The 19,641-nt window shown below is 45.0% G+C and overlaps 1 protein-coding gene across 2 annotated transcripts in view; it reads left to right on the top strand.

The window, feature by feature from the left end:
- Positions 1-19,641, top strand: part of GNAS (GNAS complex locus) — a 252,695-nt gene that overhangs the window by 10,621 nt on the left and 222,433 nt on the right. The gene's annotated exons all lie outside the window — the stretch shown is intronic.

The following is a 19,641-nucleotide window of genomic DNA, read 5'->3' as shown; positions in this document are numbered from 1 at the left end:
TATTCCTGTGTATTTCATAGATCCGATTACACACTTAATACCCAAATTTCCATTATTCTTGTTTAACTGCCCAGACCTAAACAAAAACAGTTGGGTTGAACCTTGTATCTCCAAGCTTTGTCCCTTCAGCTTGCTGTCCCCCAGTTTTCTGAGCTGGGTAAGAGGGTTTCACTAGACACTTGTGGTGCTCTGTCCTGTTCTGCCTTATATTGGTAACAGTCCTTCATTATGTGGCCAATTTTTTTCACACCACCAGCATTTAACTCAATTGCTTCCCTTACTTTTTGTGCCATTGCTAATTTCCTCTGTGTTACAAACCAAATTATTGTTTTTCCTAAATGTTCAAAAGTGTCATCATGAACTTGATTAGAATCCCCTTTTCCATCCTACGTCTCAGACTTATAGGGCTTATGTTGATCAGCTTTCATCTTACTTACCGGTTCTGGTGAACTGTTGCAAGGAAATATTTGAGTTCCATGGCAAATACCACAGCATCTCAGAATGACTTTGGCCTCCTGTCAGAAGCATCAGCAGGTCCCTAAAAGGGAGGGGGGCCCACCAGTGCCTGAATTGTGGCCCTGCCCCCATGCCAGCCCTTCGCCTCTTCTCCCCACAAGACCCTATCCCCTGCTCGCTCCTCTCCATCCCCATTTCCCTCGTCGCTCACCCTTACGACTGGTAAAAAGTGGAAGGTCCATGACCCCCTAGCCCTGCCTGTTCTAGTACCCCTGCCTCCTGTCACAGACATTGATTTGCAGATCAAGATCAGCCTGAGCATCTACAAATTGGTCCATTACCCACTTATCTTGGAATCCCTTGTTAGTACCTGGGTATGCCAGAAACCCAAGTCTCCACAGGTCCTCTGCCCGTTCAGGTAGCGTCTCTTCTTTCCCTTTCCTAGCTCTTAGCTTTGCTCTGTAGCCTGGCTGGCTCCAAACCACATATCAAAGGTTTGTACCAGGTCTGGATAACTCAGTCTTTTTTCTGGGGCAAAGTTCTGCAGCATTTTCAGAATAGGACCTCTCAAGTTGGCTGCTAGAACCCTCCTTTCTGTTCATGTGCCCACTCATTTGTTTGGGCTGTGATGATGTTGAATTGAACCAAATAAGCCGCTCAGGGAGTTGGAATTTTTCCTTCGAAGATAATGGGTTTTTCATTAGCTGAGCTGAGACCATCTGACCTCTTCCCTCTGGGCCTCTGGATTACAAACAAGGTAGTGTTGTAAAAGTCCTGTTACCCAGGTTCTGACTAACCCAATTCCATGTCCAGGCAGTTGACTTCCTCTATGGTCTGTCACTCTGATTTTCTTCTCAAGGTGATTTTTCAGCTCCTTAAGTCCTTGCTGCAGCTCATCTCTGTTAGCAAGTTCATCAACACTTTCCCAGTCTCCTCTCCTTCATAGAATACCTTAGAACCGTGGTTCTCAAATTTTTGCCCCTTTCACATAGCAAGCGTCTGAGTGCAACCCCCCGCCTTATAAATTAAAAAACTTTTAAATATATTTAACACCATTGTAAATGCTGGACGCAATGCAGGGTTTGGGGTGGAGGCTGACAGCTCGTGACCCCCCATGTAATAAGCTCACGACCCCCTGAGGGGTCCTGACCCCCAGTTTGAGAACCCCTGCCTTAGAACATAAGAATGGCCATACTGGGTCAGACCAAAGGTCCATCTAGCCCAGTATCCTGTCTATTGACAGTGGCCAATGCCAGGTGCCCCAGAGGGAATGAACAGAACAGGTGATTGTCAAGTGGTCCTTCTGGTCCATGGCAGTCAGGCTGCCATCACCTCACTGATCCATTTTACCATTCCAGACTGGGAGTGTTGCAGTTGGGCTTCCTAATCTGCCCAGACAATTTGTAGTTCCTGTTCCAACAAAGATTTCATCTCCACCTGCAGGTCATCTCTCAGAGACCTCCAGAGGCTACATTAATTCCATTTGTGAAGCCTCCAGCTCTAGTTTTAAATTCTTTTGGCCATCTTTGAGTTTTGTGAGCACCTCCATTATTTTGGTTCAACAGGAATGCCAGCTCACAACTTTTCTCCCTGGAAACTGGATCCCTCTACTAACACCAGAGTTATTCCTTTGGACCTGAGTGGTTAGTCAATATTCTTGTGGGCTGTTTTCATTAGGAGAATAAATTGCTGATAGGTATTTCTCGGCTGCAATCCTGTTTCCCTGAACACAGCAGGATTAAAACAAGAGACATTCTCTTATGCTCAATCTTCTAAGCCTCTTTTTCCAGCAAGTACTCTACCCAAAAAGCTTTCTCTCAAGGTCATGCTACAAGTGCCCTCCAGCTGTCTTTGGCTTGCTGTTGTCCACACTCACTCACTCACACACTCTCTCTCTCTCTCCCCCACCAAAACAATACCCTGTCCTCTGCATTTGCATTTAACCCCACCCTTATAACTCAATGCCTGACCAGCCTGTGTTGTGGGTGGTGGCTCCTCGTGTTTCAGCTATATTATTCCAAAAGGAGCTTAATTGCTTCTTACATTTAATCTGACTAAAAGGCGTCTATTAAGCCCATCAGCTTCAATGAGGTTTTTGTCCCGTCCCCAGCATAGCAATAATCTAGATTATGGAGTGGGTGACCACCATATAACACCATCTGAACTGGATTGTATAACACATCTTCAGTTATTGCCTTCAGAAGTTAAGGATAACTTGGCATAACCCCTAGCTGGAATCATAAGTGAGTAAGGAATAGAGTGTGGCTGGAACTTATCAGGTTCCTCTGCAGCAAAAAATAAGGCTATTATTATATTATCTCATTCTCCAGAGCAAATAATTAAACTGACTGAAAGGCTGACTCAGTAAAGCAATAACTCCAGCTTGTTTGTACTGGCAACCCCTGTTTATAGTCTTCAATTACAAGTTCAGAGAGGAATTGCCAGCCAAGCACCGTAACAATCAAATTGTAACACTTAAGCCTTGTCCACACTGTAATTTTTGACTTGAGTTTGTAACCAATTAGTGGCATGGTGGGCTCTAAATGCTTGGTGTTAGTGCATCACATGGCTAATTCTTGGCTAGTAACCCTGGCTTCTAGCAGTGATTGGGCCTAAGTTGCCACATGGTTGTCTTCCTGTAACTAAGTTGGCACTGTTTATTTTCAGTGCAGCCAGGACCCCTGAACCCACCTGAGTAATGAGTTGGCCTGATCCTCCTTCCTTCATGCAGTGTGTGCAGTGAATATCTCAGAGTGTATTTCCGTGCCCCATCATCTGACATAGAAAGAGTTCCAGGAGAGAGAAGTGAGAACTCCAGTAAGAGATGAAGGGAGACTGAGACCCTCAGCAGGGGAATGGAGGAAGGCCTCCGAACCCCAGTGGGGAGGAATCCCAGAAAATGTGGTGAGCACTTGAAGCCCCAACAGAAGGGTGCCCTGAAAATCCCATCAGGGTGGCTGATGGGTACGTGGATCTGCGGCTGAGGTAATATGGGAGTGTGGTGGGGATTGGGAGTGGTGTGTGTGGGAAAAGTTGGTTGAGTGAGCTCATGGGCGCCTGGATGATTTAGTGAAAGAAATGGAGTGATGGTAAGGGGAGGTAGTACAGAAAGAGAGGGCATTGAATTGAAGCAAGAGGAGTGAGATGGGGAGATTAGGATAATTGGGAAGTTTGGGATGGGGAAGAAGATGGAGGAGAGGCAGAAGGGGGAAGGGAAAAGACTGGAAAGGTGGAATCTTTTGGAAAAAATATGGAAAGGGAGAGGGGTAAACACTGGAAAAGAAAGTGAGGGGGAGAAGGAGAAATTAATCTGAAGAGAAATATCCAGAAAGGCAAAGGGGTTTGAGGAGGAGGAAAAAATTACAACTCTGAAAAAGAAGCGAAGATACAGGAAAAGGAGAGAGAAGTGAGGCCAAAGGCAAAGGAGGCTATGCATGTAAAAATTATTTATTGTTAAAGTTTAATGCTATAATAAAATCCAGGCAAATGCCCTGTGTTTGATTTATATGGTACAGATGAGCTCTTTGGAGCCATCCACAAAATTGAACTGTAACTCTCCCTTATTTCTCTCTCTCTCTCTCTGCTGGTAAATTAATTGGAGTTATGGCTGCATTTTTGTGGGCTGCTCAAAAGATATCTGACTGTTGCAGGCTGGACTGGCAGGCACTAGACATGTGTATGAAGAGGGGTCGTATGAGCTGGAAGACCCATAAACACTTCCTCCTTCAGGTGGATGAGTAGGGGACTTCCTTTGCCCTGATTGTAATTAGGGTTGCCAACTTTAATAGCACAAAACTGAACACCCTTCCCACGCCTCTTCTCGGAGGCCCTGCCCATGCTCACTCCATTCCCCCCCCCCCCTCTGTTGCTCGCTCTCCCCCACCCTCACTCACTTGTTCATTTTCACTGGGGCTCAGGCAGGGGGCTGGGGTGCAGGTTCTAGCTGGGGGAGCGGGCTCTGGGGTGGGGCCAGGTTTGAGGGATTTGGGGTGCAGGAGGTGGCTCTGGGTTGGAGCCAAGGGATTTGGAGTGCAGGATGGGGCTCCAGGCTGGGGCCAAAGGGTTCGGAGTGTGGGAGGGGGTATGGGCTCTGGGCTGGAGGGTGAGGCCAGAAATGAGGGGTTCAGGGTGCAGGAGGGGGCTGGGGCAGGGGGTTGGAGTGTAGGGACTGCAGGCTCTGGGATGGGGCTAGGGATGAGGGGATTGTGGTACAGGAGGGAGTGGGCTGGGGCAAGGGGTGCAGGGGTGTGAGGGCTCTGGCTGCAGGTATGGGCTCTGGGGTTGGGATATAGGAGGGGGTTTGGGCATGGGAGGGGGTTTAGGGCTGGCAGTTGGGGCGTGGGAGGGAGTGTGGGCTCCCGGCAGCGTTTACCTCGGGCGTGGCAACGTATCCCTTGGCTCCTCGGTGGAGGTGCAGCCAGGCGGCTCTGCATGATGCACACTGCCTCCACCCGCAGGCACCACCCCGCAGCTCCCATTGGCCACAGTTCCTGGGCAATGGGAGCTGTGGAGCCGGCGCTCGGGGTGAAGGCAGCGCGCAGAGACCCCCCCCGGCTGTCCCTCTGCCTAGGGGCTGCAGGAACATTTTGCTGCTTCTGGGAGCTGCACAGAACCAGGTAGGGAGTCTGCCAGCCCCACCAGCCAGACTCTTAACAGGACCAGTGCCACCAGGATCCCTTTTTGACCAGGTGTTCTGGTAAAAAAAAAAAAAAGACACCTAGCAACCCTAATTGCAATCCAGGCTGTGGGCCAAGAGTGGCAGCCAGCCTGCTGCTTCTGCTACCACAACACTGTTTCTCCTGCTTGCCCAGATCCTGTTGGTCTTTCCAGCTCTTCCCTTGCCCCAAACCCAACCATTAAACTCCTCCCCATGTCCTTTTCTTTTGCTTACTGGGCTCTTGTTTTTAACTCAGAATGGGAAAGAGGAAATGGGAGAGGCAAAAAGATAATTCTGAAGTGCCTGTGGGTGTCCCATAAAGGAGCAACTCAAAGGCAGAGGACTTGAGAGATCTACCGTGTGGTAAACGAGAGAGGCGAAAATCTGATGAACCTTAGAAATAAAGAGACAGGATGAGAGATCCCGATTTTGTGTGATGGGCAGATAGTTGATGAGTACTGGGCATGTGGTTTGGGGGAGGAATAGTGAGTGGTGGGACTACAGGTTTTTGTTAAGTGTGTTTGGCGCTGTGGTCGAATGGGTACATGCAGTGTTACCACCTCTCGTGATTTTATTGCAAGTCTCACTCACAGTATTTGGTATTTATAATAAATCCCCAGCTCTGGAGCCATATGATTCTGGAAGAATCTCAGCTTTCATTTAAAAAAAAAAAACTTTCTAGCCCTCCTGGACATGGATAAAAGCTTGAAAACATGAACCCTAAAGGCTCAAAACCTGAAGGCAACTAAAAAGAAGCCAAACTTTATTTTTAAAAAGCTCATGATAAGCCAGTCTCATGATTTCGGGAAGAGGGCTGACTCATGATTTTTGAACACGTGGGATTGGCGATACTGAATGAGTGAGTAATGCATGGATGGGGAAGCTGTGAATAAGGAAATGTATGTGTGCTTGATATGGGAGGCAGCCCTCAGAGAGTGTTTGATTAAGAGATGGAGCAAAAATTTAGAGAAACCAAAGAAAGAAAGGAGAGATTGGGGGAGGATAGTTAGAAAAGAGAATGTGGGGGAGAGAGGGGCTGGGAAAGGGCACTGAGAGAAAACAAAACAGACATGGAAGGGAAGGTGGTGGTGTTTGACAAGAGCATGGGAGAGGAAAAAACACAATGAGGGAGAGATTAGACTGAAAGGAAAGAGGCTGAAAAAGATGAAGCGGGAGGAGGGAAAGAAACCAGGATCCTAGAATAAAAAGGAGAGAAAAAGACTGAATGAAAAGGGAAGAAAACAAAGAGAGAAGAAACTTTTTAAATGATTATCTAAGGTTTACTGCCTCTCTCTCCCCCGATGTGCCTGCGCCATGTCTGATGTTCACATGCAACTGATTCTGAGAAATGGAGGTTTCAGAGTAGCAGCCGTGTTAGTCTGTATCCACTGAATGCATCCGATGAAGTGAGCTGTAGCTCACGAAAGCTTGTGCTCAAATAAATTGGTTAGTCTCTAAGGTGCCACAAGTCCTCCTGTTCTTTTTGAGAAATGGAGGGGAGTTCCACTCCAAGCAACACGAGAGCAGGAGATACTCTAGGTGCAAATCTCCCACAATATAGGCCCACCTAGTTCTTATTTTATTTTCATGACAGACCTGCTTGGCATCACTGATAATGCCCCGAAGGCCCTGTCCGCACCAGTTTCAGATTTGGGTGAGCTACAACCCTGTTGAAATCCAGTTGTTGCTGGAATGATCCTGGCACATGTTCCCTGCCAGTGGTGAGCACAGACTTTTTGGCCCCTTGGGTGTTATGAAATTGCACAGTTATCACAGGCCTGATCCGAGCACTAGTAAGGGCCTCTGAAACATTGTTAGATCTGGCCAGAGTTATCTTACAAACATAAAACCAGATGGGTCCACATTCTGGACTGTGGGAAAGGTGCTTATCAGCCAGCAATCTGCTGGGATGCCTGTAACACCTCAGTGATTCATCGATTCCAAAGCCAGAAAAGATCATTGTGAGCATCTAGTCTGACCTCCTGTGTAACACAGGCCAGAGAACTGCCCCAAAATAATTCCTAGAGCAGATCTTTTAGAAAAAATATCCAATCTTGATTTTAAAAATGGTCAGTGATGGAGAATCCACCACAACTGTTGGCAAATGGTTAGAATGAATAATTACCTTTACTTTCTAAAAATGTACACCTTTATTTCCCGTCTGAATGTGTCTAGCTTCAGTTTCCAGCCATTGGATCGTGTTACATCTTTCTCTGCTAGATTGAAGAGCCCGTTATTAAATATTTGTTCCCCATGTAGGTACTTACAGACTGTAATCAAGTCACCCCTTAACTTCTCTTTGTTAAGCTAAATAGATGGAGCTACTTGAGTCTCTCACTATGCGATGGGTTTTCTAATCCTTTACGCGTTCTTGTGGCTCTTCTCTGAACCCTCTCCAATTTAGCAACATCCTTCTTATATTGTGGACACAGTGTTCCCACAGCAGTCGAACGAGTGCCAAACTCAGAGTTAAAATAATCTACTCCTATTTAAGAGTCCCCTGTTTTATTAATCCAAGGGTTGCATTAGCCCTTTTGGCCACAGTGTCACAGTGGGAACTTATGTTCAGCTGCTTATCCCCCACAATTCCCAAATCTTTTTCAGTCACTGCTTCCCGAGTCCCCCATTCTGTAAGTACAGCCTAAGTTCTTTGTTCCTAGGTGTATACATTTACACTTAGCCTTATTCAAATCCAGATCACTCTGTATCAGTGACATGGTCTCTTCTCTATTTACCACTCCCCCCAGTTTTGCCACCTGCAAACTTTATCACTGATAATTTTATGTTTTCTTCCAAGTCATTGATAAAAATGTTAAATAGTATATGGCTAAGAACCGATCCCTGCGGGTCCTCACTAGAAACATACCCATTCAATGATAATTCCCTCTCTACAGTTACACTTTGAGACCTATCTGTTAGCCAGCTTTTAATCCATTTAATATGTGTCATGCTAATTTTCTATTGTTCTAGTTTTTTTTAATCAAGATGTTGTGTGGTACCAAGTCTCATGCCTAAGAAGTCTAAATATATTATCTAAACACTATGACGTTTATCAACCAAACTTGTAATCTCCCAAAAAATATAAGGTTAGTTTGACAGGATCTATTTTCCATAAATCCATGTTGATTGGCATTAATTATATTGCCCTCCTTTAATTCTTTATTAATTGAGTTGTATATCAGCTGCTCCATTATCTTGCCTAGGATTGATATCAGAGTGGCAGGCCAATAACCCAGATCATCCTATTTGCCCTTTTTAAAAACTGGCACAATGGTAGATGTCTTCAGTCTTCGGGAATTTCCCCCTGTGCTCCAAGACTTATTGAAATCAACATTAATGGTCCAGCGAGCTCCTCAGCCAGCTCTTTTAAAACTCTCAGATGCAAGTTATCTGGATCTGCTGAGTTTAAAAATGTCTAACTTTAGCAGTTGGGGTTAAACATGTTCCTGAGATATTAGTGAAATGAAATATGATATGACTACATCATCATTCCCCCCCAAGTACAGAACAGAAATATTTATTAAACACTTCTGCCTTTTCTGCATCATTATTGATAATTCTACTGGTTCTATCTAGTAATGGACCAATACCATTGTTAAAATTCTTTTTCTTCCTAATATATTTTAAAAACTACTTCTTCTCCTTAACTCTAATAGTGATACATTTCTCTTTGTGACTCTTTGCTCCATTTATCAATTCTCCACAATTCCTATCTTCTGATTTACATACATTAGTATCAACTGCTCCTTTTTTCCATTTATTACATATTATTATTTAATTTTTTATAGCTGCCTTCTCCTCCTCTCTAAATCAGGTTGGTGTTTTTATCCACTACAGCTTTCTTGCTTGATTGTGGCTTTTGGGGCACCTAATAAAGTGCTCTGAAACAATTCCCAGTTATCAGTCACATTTTCTTTCCAATGAAATTCCTCCCAGCTGATTTGGCGCATAATTGTTCTCAGCTTTGTGACACTGGCCATTTTAAAGCATCAAGAGTATACATTACTGGCCTGGACTTTAATCTGTTTGCACATTGTAAATGTGATCCAACCATGATCACTTGAACCTAAACTGCCATTAATTTTTAGTTCAGTGATCAGTTCCTCTTTGTCAAGATAAGGCCTAATATAGAATTCCCCCATTTTCGAGGGGAATTTTTTTTTAATTAGGAAATTGTTATCTATAATATTTAGAAATTCCAAGGATGTTTTAGTATTGGCAGCATGAGATCTCCACCATATGCCACTCAGATTGAAGTGATCACATGATCACACAGCTTTTTTTCCTGCACATTATAGGTAGGTGAATAAGGAGCTGGTTATCCTGTTCCCCGGTGTGATTTGGTGTAGCAGACACAAACCAATATCTTTTTGTGGTTTCTTTTATCTGTTAGGACATTGATCCATAAGCATTACAAGATCATTTTCTTTCAAGTTGTCAGTGACTCATTTTTGACATAAAGCGCCACTCCCCCACCCCATTTTGTCCATGCGATCCCTTCTAAATGGTTAAAACCGTAGATTTTAACATGCAAATCATCCCAGTAGGTTTCAGAAATATCAATTGGATCAAATTTATGCTCATAAATGAGCAATTCTAATTCCTCTTGTTTGTAACCAAGGTTCTTAGCATTTGTGAATAGGTAAAGCAACAATTTTGTCTCTTCATATCCTTTGGTTCCTTGATTAATTTTGTTTTCAGCATCTTGATTCTGTGCTGAATGAGTGCTCCTATCTTCCTTCTTTTGTTATTAGCCTGTTCCTAAGGAGATTGGTTCCCCTTCTACTGAGCTGGAGGCCTTCCAAACTATACAGCCCCTTCCTCTCTCCATAGAAGATGGACCAATGTTCCCCCAAACCCAAACCTTGCACCATTTACCTAGTCAGCAGGTCACTTCCAGAATCTTCTGCCTTCCTTCACTAGTGGACAGGAAGTACCTCAGAGAAGATCATATGGGACATTCTTCTTGCTCAGTACGCTTCTGTGTTCCCTGACATCCTCTATTAGTGGTGAGAAGTAGTGTCATTCATGCACATATGAACCATCACCAATGGATCCTTGCCCGTCGATTTCAGAAGCCTATCCAATCTTTGAGTGAGGTCCAGTATTCCCTCTAATTTTTCCCACACATGTGCGGAATGAATTTTGTTACGTGTACCTATATGGAAGTGATGTGTGACACACATCACTTTCATATTGGTGCACATAAGAAAATTCATGTGGTGGGGGTGTGGACTCTGGGGTGGGGCTGAGGGGCTCAGGGCTGGGGCAGAGGGTTGGGGTGGGGGGTGAGGGCTCCGGCTGGGGGTGCAGGCTCTGGGGTGGGGCTGGGGATGAGGGGTTTGGGATGCAGGCTATCTGGGGCTACAGCATGGAGAGGACTCCTCCCTACCGCCCCAGCGCTCTCTCCCCGCAGCAGCACCTGGGATGGGGGAGAGGGGTGCCTGTCCCTCGGCCACGGCAAGTCGGGGGCCGGGCTAGGTTCAGGCCGGGGGAGGGGTGCCTGTCCCTCGGCCACAGCAAGTCAGGGGCCAGGCTAGGTTCAGACTGGGGAGGGGCGTCTGTCCCCCAGCCACAGCAGGTCCGCCTGCATGGCACTTAATAGGTTGCTGCACGGCCACACAGCTTACAAGGAATTTAGGTGAGGTTTTGTGTCTTGGCTCCAGGAAGGCAGCTTACCATCCAGTTGTCTGTGTCCCTTGCAAAATGTTCTTTCGATTTTTCTGAGTATTGAATCCCCGAGATGGCTTGTCTCTCTTCCTTGGACTGTTGGAGAACTTCAAAGGAGTAAGATGAAGTTTGGGGAAATATTTTTCCCAAACTAAAGGAATGCTTTGAAAATGCAGCAGATGCTTTAAGAGTTTCAGGCTGCTTAATTCTGCTACATTATCAAAACCAGTGGCAGATTAGCCACTGGGCTAACAGGGCCCATGCCCAGGGGCCCCAGCCAATTGGGGAGCCCTGAAAAAATGGGAATGCCCTGACCCGCTCCGCCCATCTGGCACTCTTGCGGGGGAAGCCCCCGTGTCTCAATCCCACTCCCCAGCAGGCATGCCGAGCAGGCAGGGCAAGGCAAGTCCCCATGCCCAGACTCCATTTCCCCTGCAGGAGTACTGGGGGGCTGGGGAGGGGACTACAGGTGGAAAGGGCAGGGAAGGACCCCCACTTGCTCTAGCCCAGGGCCCCACAAAACAGTAATCTGCCTCTGATCAAAACATCCCTTTAGTTTTGAAGAAATACTCCCGGGCAGGAAGAGAACTGGCCTAGAAACACTGAATGGAGCAGTGACCATTTTAAGTTATCACCTGCATGTCTAGAAACTAATGCTGCTCACACAACTGGAAAGCTGGTAATGGTACCCAATCTAACTGAGCCCAGATCTTACTGCCACTAAAATGAATGGCAAAACGCATGCCAACTTCATTGGGGCTAGGATTTGGCTCATGCATCATAACATAATTTGCGGTAATTCCATCTAATGCTTCACGTTTCAGGCTATGTCCTAGTGTATTATGGACCTTGTTCCCCTATGGCACTGCTGTCCTCGTCACTTCGACGTAGCTCCACTATTCAGGAGACTGCATCTGAGAACTAGCTTCAGAGTCTTTCTGTTAACTTTTAAGACTCATTGCAGGGCCTGGTTTTTCAGAAGTGCCAAGTCCCCACAACTCCAGCTGGAGTCAGTAGAGCCTGGTTCACATTTATGCCTCTTGAAACGTACATTCAGTTCCTCACCTTAGCGCTTCTTGAGCCTATCCTTTCTGTTTGCTGTTTCACAATGTTCTGCTTCTGTCCATCTGGTGCTGGTTTAGTGGAATTCCCTCCCTTTGAATTCCATATGGCTGACGCATCAGTTTGTTTAAATTTAGGCTCCAAATATTAATTTTAAAACCATTTCAAGTTCATTTTTGTGTTGTTGGGTGTTTGCATTCCACTCCTCTTGTGGGATATGTCTGCTACTTTAAAGCGTCTTGGAAGCCACTGGGAGTTTTGCCTTTGACTTCTGCAAGAGGTAGATCGTGCCCATAGTGCTGGACCAGATCCTGATCTCACAGGGTCAGTAACCCCCTCAACAGCCTGTACTGCCTGTCGATGTCTGTGATTATTGAGGGCATTTCCTACCTAGCAAAATTAGGCCCTAGTCAGGAGCTTTTCACTGTGGTGCAGAATCCTGACTGCATCTCTTCAGTTTAAAGGGTGGACTGCTAAGTGTTTGCATGGCAAGCACATCTATGCACAACTCTATGGAACTGTGGGGCACCTTGGCATAAGCTTCTGGCTGCCTTGCCAGTGCAGTCTGCCCTGGAACAGCTTCCATGTGGACAGTGGTTTAGCTTCTAGAAGTGGGAGGAACTCCTCCCACTTGTGCTTAGGTTTCTAGTAAGAAGCTAAAAAATAATATTGTCCAGTGACCACAATATGATCAAAGTTGTTATTGTCTGTGAGGAGGAATTGATAATCATCCATACAAAAAAATAACAATAACAGCTCTCTGTCTCTTTAACCAGGATAATGATACTTAATCAGCTTCTTAATGTGCTTTGAGACCTGTGGAGGAAAAGCACTATGTAGGAGCTGATTTTTCCTATCTGTGCATCAGACCCTCAGTATATACACCAGGTCATACTTCTGTTGTTTTTTCTGCCCCTTAAATTTTGGTCCTGTGCTTGTCCAAGTATATATAATCATGTATTTTCATTTAATTTTCCTTCTAGTTGGTATAATCAACAACCATATAATAAGAGGCTTGGTAATTCACCCAAATGAACAGAACTCCAAATGTTTGTTGACTGAAGGGAGCCTCTGAAATGTGATTATAGTGGACATTGATCCATATACTTCTGAAGGTGTAGGATGTGTAACAAGAAGGGAATGTTAGTTGTGTGACTTACTCTAATTTACCCTTGGCTCAATGAGGTATTTGAGAAACAAGACCGCATGTATTTTATAAATAGGACAGATGAAGTGTTTTTTACTTCCTCTAATGAGTTCCTACTGCAAAGGAAACCTACGGTATCTATTTATTAGCAGCCTCTCACAAGCTTGTTGTCACTTAAAGAAAAGGATGAATATTTCCTCCATTAAGGAACAGTGAACACCTTAGCTCAGGGGTTTTCAATTTGGAGGTGAACAGGTGTAAGGTGGTTGCTACCACCTTCTGCTTCCCAAATTGCTAGATGGGAGGGGTGGGTCCTGGCTCAGTCCCAGCTGGATGGGAGGAGGGTTTTGGATGGGGTGTTAGCCTATCTACTAGGTTTTTTTCTAGTCTTTGCAGTAATGTGCTGGAAGGGGGGCTACTGAAAACCCTGAGGGGACCCTGTTAAAATTCTGCACCCAAACTGCAGGAAGAGTTTGCATGATTTTCCTGCCTCTGGTGGAGTCTTCCTTCTCCTTATCTCCCCTCCCACATCCGCAGATGCAACTAAATCACTCTGACCAGAGAGGACTTACTCTTGTAGCTCATAAAAATGCTTCCGGCGAGAAAGATTTTTTATTTTTATTTTTTTGCCTTGAGAATGAACCAAATTTCCCAGAAATGGAACCCCCAACCTGCTAGAGGTCTTAACCTACCCCACCTCCACATTATAAAGGTTGAAGGTTGTGCTGTGCTGTCAATATACTCAGAATAGTTTTCAGGACCAAAGTACAAACATTTGCAGCCAGGGGCAGCTTCATATAAGTTTACTGAAAATTCTCCCTACTTGGCTATGGTCATAAGGAAGTGTTCTTATGTCAGTGGAAAAACAAATGAATAGATGGCCCAGCCCCGCTCCTCTCCCATTGGTGAGCACTCTCATCTCTGCAGAATGGGGTTTGCCTCCATCTAGAGGGAAACGAATTGTGGGAGCACTTGTTTAAAATAGCAGCAGCCCACCCCTCAGCCCAGTAAGCCCCCATAATGAACTAAGGATGGTTTGTGAGATGGAGTCCTGCAGACATGACCAGAAAGGCACTTTTGCAGTATAGTCACATTGAAGATGCATGTATCTTAAAACACCATTTCCAATAATCTAGTGATTAGGATCCTTACTATATATTTCTATGCACTCCAACAACCACCTCTTCACTGTTACTCTGAAACATACTGCACTGTGCTGTGATTTTGGTCTGTTTGCTTGATTTTGCCCATCAGACTGCCAGAAATTCAGAAGCTTTCAGCCTCAGACAGTACCTGGGTAGGAAATCTTCAGGGAATAGCTAAGGGATACATGATTCAGGAGAGGATGCTCTTCTCTCTGAGTCAGTTCAGAACGAAAACCCACAGCTTGGTGTTAGGGGTTGTTCTGCTGTGCAGCTGAAGATGCCAAAATGTACATTTTAAAGATTCTGTTACTTGTAAGAATAGACATGTTCACCCTGATGTCCATTGGCTAATTACATCCTGCCTCAGATTCCCCAGCAATGACATGTGGAAAAGGGATTTCTCACTTCCTGCCCCAGACTGTCGTAGGATGGTTCTTCCTACCATTAACAGCTGCTGAGTCTCGGCCTCATGGTAAATAGAGTGACCCCTGTGTAGAGGCTGTATATGAGCTTGTAAAGCATGTTGGGTTGAAAGACGCTGATGATAGCTTATTTGTTAAGTACACAGTGTGTTCTGAGTAGAGGTGGGTGAAATTCTTCCACCAAATGATTTTCAGCTAAAAATGCAGATTTGATAACTCTAAACTTTTCATAAATTCATGCCAATTTAATTGACTTTTTCATTTAAAAAAAAACTACAAAAATTCAGAACTCCAAATGTTTCAACGTTTTGGTTTGAAACAAGTTTTCATTTTGAAATTTCCTTGTCTTTTTTTTAAAATCATTTAAAAATACTTGTAATTGAAATTTAAATGTTTAGTTTGACCCAAAATGATTATTTTGACTTTTCAAAATTGCCAACAAACCAAAAAATCCATTATTCTCCCAGCTCTAGTTCTGAGCCACACAAGACACAGCAGAAGAAGATACCATCCTGCCCCAAGCTGCTTAAAATCTAAAGGCAAAGATCTGCCTCTATGAGCCACAAGTTCGCTATGAAGGTGCCCGTTTAAAGAAGAGCCACAGGAAATTGCTAAAGTCATTCCTGACCCTATTTTGGGGAAGTGGTAATGCCAGCATCCTGTCTGTGAGATTCTCTTAACTATGTAGGGACAGATCAGCAGCATTTCTCAAACCAGCATGAAATACAACAGCAAAATCCTCTTGGCAAGAAGTTAGGAACATATTTAGGGTAAACATATAAGACCTGAACTTGGTCATTCATTCATTCTTGAAACACATTGTTACTACTTCCTATTTCTGGCTGAAATAAAACAACAAATTGTTACTATCACACTGTAGATCAATGAGCTTATGATGCATCAGCTAAGAAGCTCCAAAAGGTGTAAGACTCACAAGGAGAAAAGGTGTTAGCCAACATATTAAAATTTCACATGTTAAAATCCTAGCATAGACAAGGTAAACTGTAGTTTTAACATGGATTAGCTGGTCGTGGTAAACCCAAGTCTCCCACCTAGGGTTTACCCGACCAGTTAACACAGTTTACTGTGTTCACATTAGGATTACAACACATGTTAAAAATGTACTTCTAATGTAGATGGAGCTTAATTAGGAGTGCTGGATGCACATTCTGGGGCCCAGGAGTTTTGTGTTAGGGGTTCAGAGTGGCCACTGGCACAGCCTGGACTAGTAGACACAAAGGGGCTGCCTGGCTAAGGGCTGGTGAATACCTTCCTGCCTCACCCCTACAGGATTCTCTGCACTATTACTTGGGCTTTGGGTGAGTTCCATGCCCAGTGCTTTGGAAGTTCTATGAATGCAAGGAGCAGAGGAACCAAAGTGCATGGTTCTCAGCTTTGTAAGATGTCCTTAATATGCTGTAGTGCATCCAGCCATTACTTTGGTTTTTATGTTCATTTTTTTTTGTGATGTCTATTTTCAGAGGTCAGGAGGGCTTTTTAATTTCTGTGCACTAAATTTCTTCCAGTGCTTTGCTGTCTTTGCACTATGGCACATAGGAGTTGCCACACTAGATCAGACTAATCGCCCCCATAGTCCAACAAACTGGCTGACAGTGGCCAGTATAAGATACACGAAAGAAACCCCATGGTGAACAGTAAGGGCACAACTTGTTCATAGAAGGAGTTTGCGCCTCTCCAGCTCCGTTAGTGACTGACCTAGGCCCTGAAGTATGCTTCTATCTCTTCTACAAAGCTCTTTTAAAATGTGTGTATTCTTATTGAGAAAGACAAGGCAGGTGAGGTAACGTCTGTTATTTTTCTACTCTCATTATCCATATTAGCGTCCAATCTTTCTTGAAACCTGCACTGCACTGATCTTGGAGATATCTTGTGGAAGCATGTTTCACAGGTTTTCTATGCTTTGCTTTGTTTAAAAATAGTTATCGCACTTTTTTAAGTGTTGCTGTTCTTCAATTTCATGGAACATTGCCCTGTTCTTGTATTGTGAGAGAAGGAAAATAGGAAAACTCTTTACTTTGTATGCCTGTTATGTCCCCTGTTGTTCATTCTGTCACTAAACTAAAACAGTCCCAATCTTTTAAAATAGGCTTTTATCCGCACTTCTGACCATTTGTATGGCCTATCTCTGAAACCTCACTATTTCTGCTGTCCCATTTTTGAGATGGGGTCAGGGCCATCCTTACCTATACACAAAGTACACAGCTGCTTAGGGCACCAGGAAATTTTGGGGCAAATTTCCTGGTGCCCTGCGCAGCTGCGTGCTGCTCCAGCCCCTGCCCCGCCTCTTCCCCATGGCTCCCACCTGCTCTGCCCCAGCCCTGCCTCTTCCTGCCCCTGCTCCACCCCCATCCCTCCTTCCCCAAAACCCCCACCCTGCTCCGCCCACAGCCCGCCCTTTCCCCACCCCAGTCCCACCTCTTCCCACCCCTGCTCCACCCCAGCCCCACCCCCACTCCCCTGAGGACTGCAGTAGGGTCAGGCCTGCACTCATCGGCGGCGGGAGGTGCAGCGACCCAGCCCCAGACGTGCTGCTGGTGAGTGCTGGGGGGTGGTTCCTCTCTTGCCCTCCAAGCCAGCCCTGCCCCCCCTACAGAGGCCTGGAGGCCCACACATACATCCCGCAGGGGGGCTGCATAGGGCCCCAGAATAGCTAGGGATGGCCCTGGACGGGGTGACCAGAACTGGGCACAGTATTCGAAGAGAGGGTGTCTGATTGACGTATGCAATTACATTGTAGTAATTTTACTTTTAATTTCTATCCCATTCCCTGTGCATCTTTTTTGTTAGCTTTTCTGACTGCATGAACAGAGGTCTCCGTTGAACTATGGAGAATAGAATTAAAACTCTGTTCCTCTGGATGCCTTAAAACCCCCCAGAAACGGTAGTATCACTGATGTGCATGAAGGGCTGTTTTTGGCCAAGCTCCCTGTCCAATCTTGCACAACAATTGGCAAATTTTGCCAAGGTGGGATGTTCTACTCACTAGTGGTGGTTTCTGGTTGTAGCTCGTTTGGGTCAAGTCTACATTTTGTATAATCACTTTTAAGTTTAGGCCACTGTTTTACTGCCCAGGAGAAGCGTCCGTAAAGCTTTTCATGCCAGTGTTTGTGGAGAGCACGGTTCTATTTTCTCATCAGTACATTGGTGTTTATTGACAAAAGCTGAATTCAAAACAACAGAACCCTCCAAACCAGAGTTAGGACCTGGATAATTTGAGATCCTAAATTCTAGTTTTCTGCCCAGCGACTTCGAAACATTAGCATACCCAGTGAGGAGAGAGTTCTTTTGGCTGTTGTAATTCAACAATTTGTTTTTGCAATGTAAGCAATAGTGAGGGTCAATTTACTTTTGCAATAATTTTATAATTGTTACTTCGACATTGGGGCTGATTTCTGTTCTGGGGGTGAGCAAGATAAGTTCTAGGGAGCTTTTGGAGTGAGACTCAACTGGGAGGTGGATGATCCTCAGCATCTCTGAAGCTGTACGGTGGCATTGTGGAAGGGAGCTATAACAATGGAGAGGGAGCTCTGTACCTATTTCACATTGCAAAGGGCTCTCCAGTCCAGTCTCCAATAGATTGGTCCATAGAGGAGATGTGAGGCGGGCTAGAGGGCCTCCAGCTGTGTTGATCCAGTAGCCCTAAAACCAGTTCAAGAACGGGGGGAGTCTGGAAGAGAGAAGGGATGGGTGGTACTTGCTGTACTGTCAAGCTGCCCAGAAGCTTGCTGGGCCTCCAGCATAAGTTAGAGCAACTTCAGGGCTACTCTGATTTACACTATGGCCTCAACAGCCCCTTATGGGCCATTCACAAGCTAGGAAAAGCTGGAGTACAGCAGTGCTCTTGCCACACTCCCTAAGATGGGGATGGAAGGGATGCTGATATACTGCCCTTCTAGGAGCTTTGTGTCAACTGTGGACACCACTAACATGGGAAATATTCCCCAGGAGTCACTTCCACCCTCTCTACTGATGCTTCATGCAGCTGAGCAACATAAAGGTGCCATAAAACAACTGAGATTCAAGCCTTTAGGTGAAACAAGGAGTCACTGTAGCTGTTATTGCAGCTTGAGAAGCAGCTGCATTTATCCACCTTCCTTAATACCGTACACAAACCCTGATTAGCCTGGGCTGTGTCCAGAAGGGGTGGTTTTCACCTTTTGAAGAAACCAAACAACCCAAGGTGAGCATAAATATCCCACAAAAGGGACATTGTTATTCAGGGGTTTAAACTAGTCATGTTGCAATGGACTGCAATAAACAAACACTCTCAGATGGCCAGGGAGTACAGTTAGATCAAGGTAAACATTCCACTCTGTTCAGTCTGTCCCATCCAACCCTTTAATTTTACATCTGTTAATTTTCACACTAGCGACGAAATGTGAATTCCCATTCTTTACTTTCACCGAATCTATAAATTCTGCTGGCTTCCAAATGGATCTTACGAACTCTGATTTATATTTTTGGCTGTAAAAATACCTTCGTGGATCAAAGGCATAGAGTGAAAATCATTAAAATAATTTTACGGTGAAAGTTACCAGTTCTCTAAATCTCTTCCTGAGTTACTATAGGAGCCTTGCTATTAAGATTCTGATTCTGAGCTCTGACGGAGCTGAGGTGGAGGAAGCGGGGAAATGTGGCTGTATGCTACTCCAGATATGGGGGCTGGCCTGAGATCAGTGGGGTCCCCAGTGTAAACTAAAGGCTGCTCTAGCCGATGTGTGGCTGCCTGGGTAGAAACTGAGAATAGTCAGAGTACAGTAGTAGAACTCTGGTTGTGACCCATTGAGTGATTGCAGTGGGCTGAAATATGGCACTGAAATGAGAGATGGGGAAGTTTTGTTTTGTTTACAGGTGTGGATTTGTCTTATTTTTGCTGCTTTGTGAGGCATAAAAAGAGATTTGTTTGAAAAGGATAGGAGTGGAGTGTGGGAAGCTTGAAGTTTTTTTTTTCCCCGATTGGTTTTTTACATTAGCAATCTGAAATTTCACTGTCCCTTTTTTAGCTGGAGAGCTCTTTGGAGCACTGGAGAATTTGTGGGACTTGGACCTCACAAAAGATTG

Source organism: Lepidochelys kempii, chromosome 13 (assembly GCF_965140285.1).
Source record: "Lepidochelys kempii isolate rLepKem1 chromosome 13, rLepKem1.hap1, whole genome shotgun sequence".
Taxonomy (NCBI): domain Eukaryota; kingdom Metazoa; phylum Chordata; order Testudines; family Cheloniidae; genus Lepidochelys; species Lepidochelys kempii.
The sequence above is the reverse complement of the archived record's forward strand: the minus strand, read 5'-3'. Positions and strand labels throughout refer to the sequence as shown.